This window comes from Argopecten irradians, chromosome 10 (genome assembly GCF_041381155.1).
Source record: "Argopecten irradians isolate NY chromosome 10, Ai_NY, whole genome shotgun sequence".
NCBI lineage: Eukaryota > Metazoa > Mollusca > Bivalvia > Pectinida > Pectinidae > Argopecten > Argopecten irradians.
The window spans coordinates 17066697-17076708 of NC_091143.1; the positions used below are offsets into that span (position 1 = coordinate 17066697).

A 10012-nucleotide genomic window follows, 5' to 3' on the forward strand; every position below is an offset into this window, starting at 1 on the left:
ATTATTAATTCATAAGAGTACTCGCTTCGGTTTGTGCTGGAAAATATGGAGATTTATTGTGAATGAGCAGTTACTGTAAACGATTATCATATTGACCTTATGTGGCTACCACTTGAATTATTTAGATATGCTATAGTTGTAAATTATGTACTTGTGTATAATAAAATTGTTGACTGGAGTCTTACAATGTCGTAAATAGTCCAAGTCATTTTGTCATGTAGAGGATCTTACCGCTGTCGACTTTACGTTACGGGATAAGGTATCTCAAGTGACTAGGGTTAAGATCAGAGGTCATATTAAGGGACCCTGTAAAACATATCGACTCTCTTACTAAACAGGGAACTGAGTAGGAAGCGGGAGGGGGGGCAATTTCCCCCTCCCGTCCAACCCCGTTCACCAGGACTGGGGGCATACATGTCTTTTTGTCCCCTCCATTTTCGCCGAGTGAAATGTTCTAAAAATGCACATTTGAAAGATAAAATGGTCCTCCTGCACATTTTTCGTACTTCATTTAAGAAAATTTTCCACTGCGCGGCGAGTTTCCTAAAACGTTCAAGCACGTAATGTTCAAACCTTTAATAGTGAAAATTTAATACACGACCTAGACTAAAAATGTCCATCAAGGGATTATGCTATTTCTAAAAATGTATCTTAGCAGATTAATTTGTAGATATCTTAGCAGGACAATTAATTCATCATTATTTTGAGTTACACAACAATGTGCCGCCGATGGCGTGAATCCGGTATGTTCAGATCGAGCAGGGTTGTAAAATGGTATGGCGACATTCACAATAATCATTTCTAGATGGAGGTAAATTTAAATCGAAAAATTACCGTGTACAGCACGCTTTCAAGTTATCAAAATACATTGTAATATGCGTATTCATTAACATGAATTAATATATATATACATATATATATGAAAAGAGTATATAAAGTAAAGTAGTATCTTCTGTGTGTGGGTGTGTGGGGGGTGCGGGGTGGGTAACAAAATACTGAGGACCTTTGCCCCCACCCCCATTACGTTTCATCTTCCTTCGCCAGTGTAAAAGTCGATTACTTCCTCACTAAATCCCTACTACACATCAGTCAGAAGGCTGGTGTAGGTTAAACTCCTATTTCATATTGACGATTTCTTTACTGGCCAAATCATGAGACACACTGATGCTTCCAAATTTCATCGACGGTCTATATTAAAAATTATAAAATTGGGGTTTCACCTAACATTGTGTGTCGATATGAAGGGAAATTCCGTGGTCATTCTGACGAATAGTAGTTGGGAGGTCCATTATATGGTTTCTGTGATGTAAAGCATTTTACAAATGTTTGATTCAGTTTGGTTTAATTGTTTTAATGTCCTATTCATAGTCAGTGTCATTTAAGGTCGTACATGTATCAGTTTAAAAAGAAAACCGGAGTATTCGGGAAAAAAAGCACTGACCGCATTGGCAACTGCTTCACATGGGATTCGAACTCGCTACTCAAAGGTGGAGGGCTTGCGATAATATGTCGGGAAATTTTTCAACCACTCGGCCATCGCAATTTATTAATACACGACTACATAAATGAGTGTATTATTGAGGAATATGAATCAAGGCACACACATAGAGATGGAACCATTTGCCTCGGTTGATGTTCTTTTTCCATTGCTTTATCTCCTTTATGATCGTGACCACGTAATGATAAAATGAGAATCAAACCATGAAACAGTCACGTAAACACTGCTCTTTATATTGTCGCTATCAGATATGAATATGCACCAAAAACAAATGGATGTTCACCTTCTGCCGACCACTTGGCTCCGTCGCCTGTTAAACTGTCGCCATCTGTATGGATTGTTGATTAAAGTCGCCATATCTCAAAGAAACAAAATTTGGCTTTATTTTGTGCAGTGTCCTTTCAACAGCTATGGTCGTTACAGACCTTCCCTGTATTTTATGTGTGGCGTGCATTGGCGTGCTGTATTCTCAGCTTCCTGTCAGCAGCTTCGGTCGTTACAGACGTTCTCTTTAAAACTTTGTGAGGGGAATGGATGAATGTTTTGGAATACTGCCGTATGCACATGAACGTGATAACGTAATGACACATGCTGTGTAAGAATCTTGCAAGCTCGACATAAGCAGTTTACATTATACTGACAGTGACTAAAAGTCTTCACATTCCATATTTGCTGAACATTAAGAAGAAACATAAATTACCAAGATATAAAATACTGACAAGGGAGAATCATGTATGTATCATTACAAATCATGTAAAATAAGCTTCAAAATCTTACGCTAAACATTAAAGCAATAGCGCTGTTATTGTATTATGTAATATAGTGCCGGAATAACCAGACACCATCACTTGGTGGTATTTCGCTTCCCCGTCTCCCTTATCGAGGTGATACAACCAGTGTCATTAAAACGTTTGCGTCTAACCCAATGAACTTGTAGTTTAAAGTGTCTAGTAGACTAAGATGCTAATTGACAAAATGGGGAATTGTGTGCCGGAATGGTTTGATTTACTTTAGGATACAAACACAAATTGTCTAGAACGATCTTCACACCTATTTGCGAGTCAATTGATCTTTTCCGATCACACATAGTTATCTATAATGTTCATTGAGTCATAAATCGACGGTGACTTTTCTTTATGAATGCCAGAGAATAGAAGAAGTTATGACTTTACTGGTTATAGAATTATAATATAGCTGCATTTTACGAAAGGCGATGTGACGGTTTAATTAGGATTGCTCATATACGTGGGTTAGTCAATATTTCATTTGATGGATATTGTATTCATATCTCGACATATCGTCTTGCCATTGACACAGGTATAAGATATAAAAGGTCAGCACACAGTTGTTACGTTTCTGTGTTTTGGTTGTCAAAAATTTTATTCGACGCTGAATTATTCTTCCTTATCAAAGATTTTATTCGACGCTGAACATTTAAAAGCCAATCAAAACAATTACATGAAGAGCACGACATTTTCTCGTTAAAATCAAAGCAAACTTTGAACTCTGAAAGAATGGTGATAGTTGTGTGGAGTATATTTTGACGATAACAGACTTATTTACATGAGGACATTTCAATCTCTAAAGAGGAATCAACTGTAATCACCAGCTAATAAAACTGTGTACAGCACCAGACGATGTCGAGTCCCTCTGGTAATCATCGTCTAATCACCCTGTCTATCCTTACCCCCGGGGAACACGTGCAAATGCTATGTAATTGCGCTTCCAAAGGTCTCGTGCAGTCTATTGCTTTGTCGTATAAGCAATATTTTGACTGCATCTGCTGTTCCTTGTTTCGCGAGATCAGTAACCGTACTTTTACGCAATAGATAACAATTGGGTAAAATGTTTTTATATATACATATTTGTGAATGTGAAACACTCGAACCCACCCAAGTTGTACCCTTCCTTATGTAAGGTTCTCGTGCGTTTGGAAATCAAACTATAATCACATATACCGAGGTCGTTGGTGCTCTGCTATGTACACTAACCAAATGTAACTATGATTAATTATACATAAGACATGCTTGTCTTGATTCTGGATGGATAGAAACGCATAGAAAGTACAATTTAAATAGATTTTTTGTCACGATGAACTTTTCATGGAATCCATAGTATAAGAACTCAAATGGATCCGGCGTCTGACTGTCTCACATAAGAACTAGCTGGTTTGTCTGTCTGATGAAATGTAACATGCCTTCATATGGGAATTCGAAATGTAGATAAAAATTTTCCGACAAATGCATCTCTGTTTATTTTTTAAAATCCAATTTCATCGCCTTTCCAAATTTAGACAGAAATCAACAAGATATATATGTAATGTGAGCTTAGCCAGCTAATCTCTGTGTCGCTGTGGCTGAGTGGTTTGGGTCTGTGAAGTGGACAGTGATATCTCAACCCTCGTGAAAGATTTTGGCCGGTCAACCCGAGGCTTGCCGAGGGTTCCCTGTCCACTTCACAGACCCATGTTTTATTCTTTTTCTCTCATACTTAGTAGAAAAAATTATGAGATTCCACTTGGTTTCCAGCTTTTTCATCGCGCCATTATCGTACGTGAACGTCGTTATGCGTCAAAACTGATGACGTCATCTACAATGCGCGCCGCAGTTACACCGCATGTATTGATGACGTCACGTTATTGTCTAGCGCGTGTGAGCTGTCTTACACCCCCTGTGTAAGATAGATATCTTTTCCCTAGCAACCACGGGATTAATAGAATCTTACATGGGTCTGTGAAGTGGACAGGGATATCTCAACCCGAGTGAAAGAGTATGGCCCGGTCAACCCGAGGCCTGCCGAGGGTTGACGGCCAAATCTTTCACGAGGGTTGAGATATCCCTGCCCACTTCACAGACCCATGTTTGATTATTTTTCTCCCATACGTAGTAGAAAAAATTACGAAATTCCACTTGGTTTCCAGCCTTTTCATCGCGCCATTATCGCAGGAACGTCGTTATGCGTCAAAATTGATGACGTCATCTACAATGCGCGCCGCAGATACGCCGCATGTAGTGATGACGTCACGTTATTGTCTAGCGCGTGTGAGCTGTCTTACACCTTCCTGTGTAAGATAGAGATATCTTTTCCCTAGCAACCACGGGATATCCCTGTGAAGTATGGGAGAAATCCCTGTGAAGTATGGGAGAAAGTGTGATCCATGACATTCAACCAATCTCGACCCAGTTTTATAAACCTTCCTCAACTACTTATGATTCTTCATAAAAGAGCACAAGATATTTTATTTATTCATTGGCCCCTGGGAATTCATAATGAACTCTTCTAGTCTTTGAGTTAGAAAACTTGAACTGTGTTCTAAGGGGTAATTAGAACTGTGTTCTAAGGGGTAATTAGAACTGTGTTCTAAGGGGTCACTTCATCGACTTAATGAAAATTTTCTTTAAAAACTCTCCATAAGAAAGCCTAACATGAAGGTTCCTTAAAAACATATGTAACTCATTCCTATGAAATATTTATGTTAAGGAGATTTCTTTAGGAATGTTGATGAAACCATGACCTGATAAACCATACGTCTTTATTGTACACGATCTTAATTAAAATCTGACTATGGCCAATAAAAGGACATGTCCAAATGACCTCAAACATTATCATACAATGAGATTTCCAAACCAATCAGAAATCGTCTCACAGTTGTTCGTTATATTTTGTCAATTGTTTATCAACTTGCTTTTTCGCCACGTTAGCAATGAAATTTGGAGTATCATCAATTAGGTAAAGCCACTGTTTGGCTTATACAGAGGTTGTGGTTTTTTGGGTTTTTTTCAAACTCCTATTGACCGACGTTTAATCTTTATGGACGTAGAGAATGCTGTAGAAATATAGCTTAATTATATTTTCGCTGGGTCGCGAGTTCGAATCCCACCTGCACGTGGTACATTTGCTAGCTACTGGTGACAACTATATATGTAGCGTTTTGTTTTGGAAGTACTTCTGCATTATTTACTGCCAAAAGATACGACTCTTCCAGTAGTATATATTCAAGATATAAAATCTAAACTAATAAAAATGGAATAAACATTTTGTGATCTTTCTAATTTGTCTTCATTACTTAGTCTTGTTACATGAATTATGTACGTACTAGTACTTTCTGCAAATCTATTGACTGTTGCAAATGGCGCCATTACAATATATTGTAATCAGTGTTTTATTTCGACATTGCCTCAGTTTGTTGATTGAGTTACGTGTATAGGCCCCGTAAGTCTTGAGACCTCTACCGAGTGCCATTTCCCGTGAATCTATAAATCTACTCGTATAATTATGCTTAGCAGCATTGGGGTAATGGTAGACAACAAAAGGTAGCACTACTTGCGTGTTTCCACGACTGGTTAACCACCGGACTTTGTTGAACAATACAGATTAATTTAGTTAAGGAAATTGACTGCTTAAGGGAGGGATCTCCTTATATGGGATTGGGGTTGTGTTCTGTGTTACAGCGAATCACCCCGGAAGTGCCACTTCCCCCTAATCCGTGTAACGCAGACTCTTGTATTGCAGCAGTAACCATGCGCACTCTAAAAGCCAATTACGTTTTGAATTAGCTCTGCTGTTATTGTTTTACAAAATGGTCAAATAATTACATGCACTTAATTGCTTTTCAAATTAGGAAAGGGTGATGATAATTTTATAAACCATTAGTATTGCAGCGTTGTCTGACAGCCTCAGAATTGTTAACAATGTTTATTGAAGCTATTAGAATGCTTTGTATTAGAATTTCATGGTCGTTTTAATGTCGTCCTGTTTTCTTGTCTACTTTCAGGATGTGGTTGTGAAGATTCAACATCAAACAGTGTGAAAAACTACTAAAAGTTTTCAATATTTTCATCACAAGTTCACTGAATTACCCACTGCAGTAACGTTATTGATCACGCAGCGAATATTCCCAAGGATTTGATTGGCCAGTTAAAGGCCGTTATAAGCTCGATGTTCCTAATGACAGAGATAGTGATTGAGTGTCCTCAAATATTAATGCCATGCTAATGGTATTATAGGGCTACAGGCCGGCCGCTTTGTGTCTTTCTTATCTCTACTAATACGCGTATGAAAGACAGAGATTGAGAGAAGAGATTGCAGCTAAAACCTACAAACACTGTTCAATACTCTGCATTCATAAAGAGCTGAGGGTTTTTTCATTGCCATCTGTACGTGATTTACAGAGATAAACATGAGTTTAGAAATACCAGACGGGCTTGGCGACCTGTTGCGGGATTTTACTGTTGCCGTGTTGCGCGATAGACCATTGGATCTACACGATTTTGCTGTGGATTATTTTACGAAAATTCGTGAGAAAAGACGTCCAAAATCTATCCCTATGTATGTCATAGTAGATGATGAGGAGGAAAACTCGGGCGAACCCGATAAGGAAGTCTTCAAACCTAAATCACAGAAATCCAACAGATACGCGCGACGACAGTCCGTGTCTGCCGAACGCTATGACCCGGAAGCAGATAGCGATGATGAGGACAAGGTCATTCATCCGAAAACGGACGAACAGAGAGACAGGCTTACGGAAGCCATTTGTGGGATATTACTGTTTAGGTGCCTGGAGCTTGAACAAATGCAGGACGTTTTAGACGCCATGTTTGAGAAGGAAGTGAGCCCCGGCGAAGAAATAATACGACAGGGAGACGACGGCGATAACTTCTACGTCGTCGATAGCGGCATTTATGACGTTTTTGTTACTTCCGGTGGAGAGGAAAAGAAAATTCATCGTTTCGATAACAAGGGTAGTTTTGGAGAATTAGCGCTTATGTACAACATGCCACGATCGGCTACAATTGTTGCTGCAAGCGAAGGTACATTGTGGGCCATGGACCGAAAATCATTCCGCAGAATTGTGTTAAGGAGTGCTTTCAAAAAACGGAAAATGTACGAGGAACTTTTAGAAAATGTAACAATTCTGAAAACTCTGGAACAATACGAACGAATGAATCTAGCAGACGCGCTGATTTCGAAAACATACGACGATGGATCTGAAATTATCAAGCAAGGAGAGGACGCAGACGGGATGTACTTTATAGAATCAGGGACGATTCGAGTGACTATCCAAAAACCGGACGGTACAGAAGAGGAGGTCGGCCGACACACAACAGGCAAATATTTCGGTGAGCTAGCTTTAATAAACAACAAGCCTCGTTCTGCTAACGTGTATTCTATTGGTCGTGTTCGGGTCGCTTTTTTAGAGCGAGGCTCCTTCGAAAGACTCCTCGGTCCATGCTTAGACATTATGCAGAGGAACTCCGAACTTTACAAACAGTATTCGGAACAAGCGAAGTGAACGTGTGTTACAAATATATATCTGTATAGATTTATTTCAACTAAATGGCGTAGTCAGTTATTGATCTTGGTCCGTGAGAAGTTTGCCCCGTGATGGTCTGGGAGCATTGATCAATGGCGTATAGGAACAGAGGCTGGACGGTCATTACCGTAATTAGTGTTTACATTCAGTGATTGATTCGGGACTTTAATTGTGAATTAGTTCCACCGTAATGACCGCCAGGCGGCAATGGTGTTTGCCGATTGATAAAGTACTGTCTGAAACTGAACATCCCGTGACCCACTATAAAGGTCCCAGCGCCATCAATCAGACACGGCCAGGGCGGGGCAGGTACAGTGCATGTCCGAGAGACATCGTACAATTACGTACCACGACTGCGCCGTGTTAAGCTATATGGATAAAGTGTGTTATTCAGAGACACTTGCTCCATATGACCAATGACTTTGTTTTCATACGGATTATTTAACTACGCTATGTACGCATTCGTTTTTTCGGTATTAATGTGGACTATAGTTTCTAAGGGACCTATACTATTTCTTCTATTTCGTTGGCTTACATTCAAACTGAACATGTGTGACTAAAATTTCGGTACGAATGCTTGACTATGCCATCCTGTTCAGATTTGACGAAATCCAATGTAATTTGTTCTAGTTTTTAGGACAAGTGAAGAATTTTATGGACAAAGTATCTAATTTTGAAAGAACACTTAAAAGTGCCGAATACACAATTGAAGAGTTCTAATCATAGAATGAATTACAAAAATTACATTTATCAAAATGGTGACAGTTCCTCTAAAATTGTGCAAAGGCATTATATACCTGTAGAATTGATAAAATTGGAGAAATTCAGAATTTGATTCGAAACTACTCTGTACGTAATCCACGACAAGAAATGATTGCTTGATATGAAAGTATTATGAAACAAGTAGTTTGTTTATGTTTTGAATCACTGAAAATTAAGAGCAAGGTAAGGTCACAATCACTTCATGTAAATAGTGCATGCGTGGTTGTCATATAAAGTGGATCTGCTATTAAGTGATTTGGTTAAAATAATTTCATAACTTTAAATAATTTCATTTAAAAGATAAAAAAAAATTAATGTGTATCTATTTGCTTAGGCTGTTATCCTTGGGAGATTGTGATTGATTGAGTGATAATTTTGATATTTCGTTTCAATGTTTAATATTGCATATATGTGATCCGCAGTATACTGCTATCGTCAGCTATATCTGAATCGTGAACTGTGTGTAATAGGGTGAAACAGGTCCTGTGTATGGATACATTTCGTTGGTTCCTACCAATATATCTCTGTATAATGTACTATAGTATCAAAGGTGCGTGCACACGCATAAACACCTTAAACTACATTCTGGCTTATTACTTCCCTTGGATTCATTCCTTAAAAACAGAGATAAATAAAGGGGATTAACACTTATTGTGCGACGAAGGGAAGTAACTCTGCTTTGTACTGAAGAATGGGACGAAGAGAAGTAACTTTGAATGGTACAGAATGGAGTAAAACGGAGGAACATACAAGTAACTCTGATAGATAAGAATTCTTCAGCTATTGTTGACACAGGAGCTGTAACTCGTACGACACGTAAATCAGTCTATAGTTCAGAATAGGTACGGCAACCAGACAGGACGGCTTCATGCAAAATGACATGGATTTCGGCAAAAATGACCGAATGACGCGTACACATACATATCATGACTTACAACATATATAAGCGTAAGACAACACCTGTTTGAGAACACATGTCGGGAGGTTTGTCAACACGACACATTTGACATTCGCTGGACCATGAAATCCCATCCTCGATGCTCCATGTGATACTGCTACTGACGTGGATTTAATGCCAGAAATAGTAACCTTTGGAGTATAGAGCGTGACGTAATCCTGACACTATGAATAAACATGACACCAACTATATGGGCGTAACGGCCTACATGACATACACATGACTATACACGTCATCAGCTATGACTCCACACACGTGCACACGTTCAGGTTCATGTATGGACTACAAATACACACGATACATATATGACTGCGCATGTCATCAGACATGGCCGACGTAGCATTGTTATTGACTACAGCCTACACATATAATATTTTGAAATACCTGTTATTAATTACTAATTAATATATACCTTAAATTATTGCTGTGTTGGATTTTACAGTGGATATTAATGTCAATAAAGTGAAAATTATTCTCTCGA

At 38.7% G+C, this 10012-nt stretch overlaps 1 pseudogene; it reads left to right on the plus strand.

Annotated features, from left to right (window-relative positions):
* The window catches only part of LOC138333274 (cAMP-dependent protein kinase type II regulatory subunit pseudogene), a 64063-nt pseudogene extending 54051 nt beyond the window's left edge, over window positions 1-10012 (plus strand).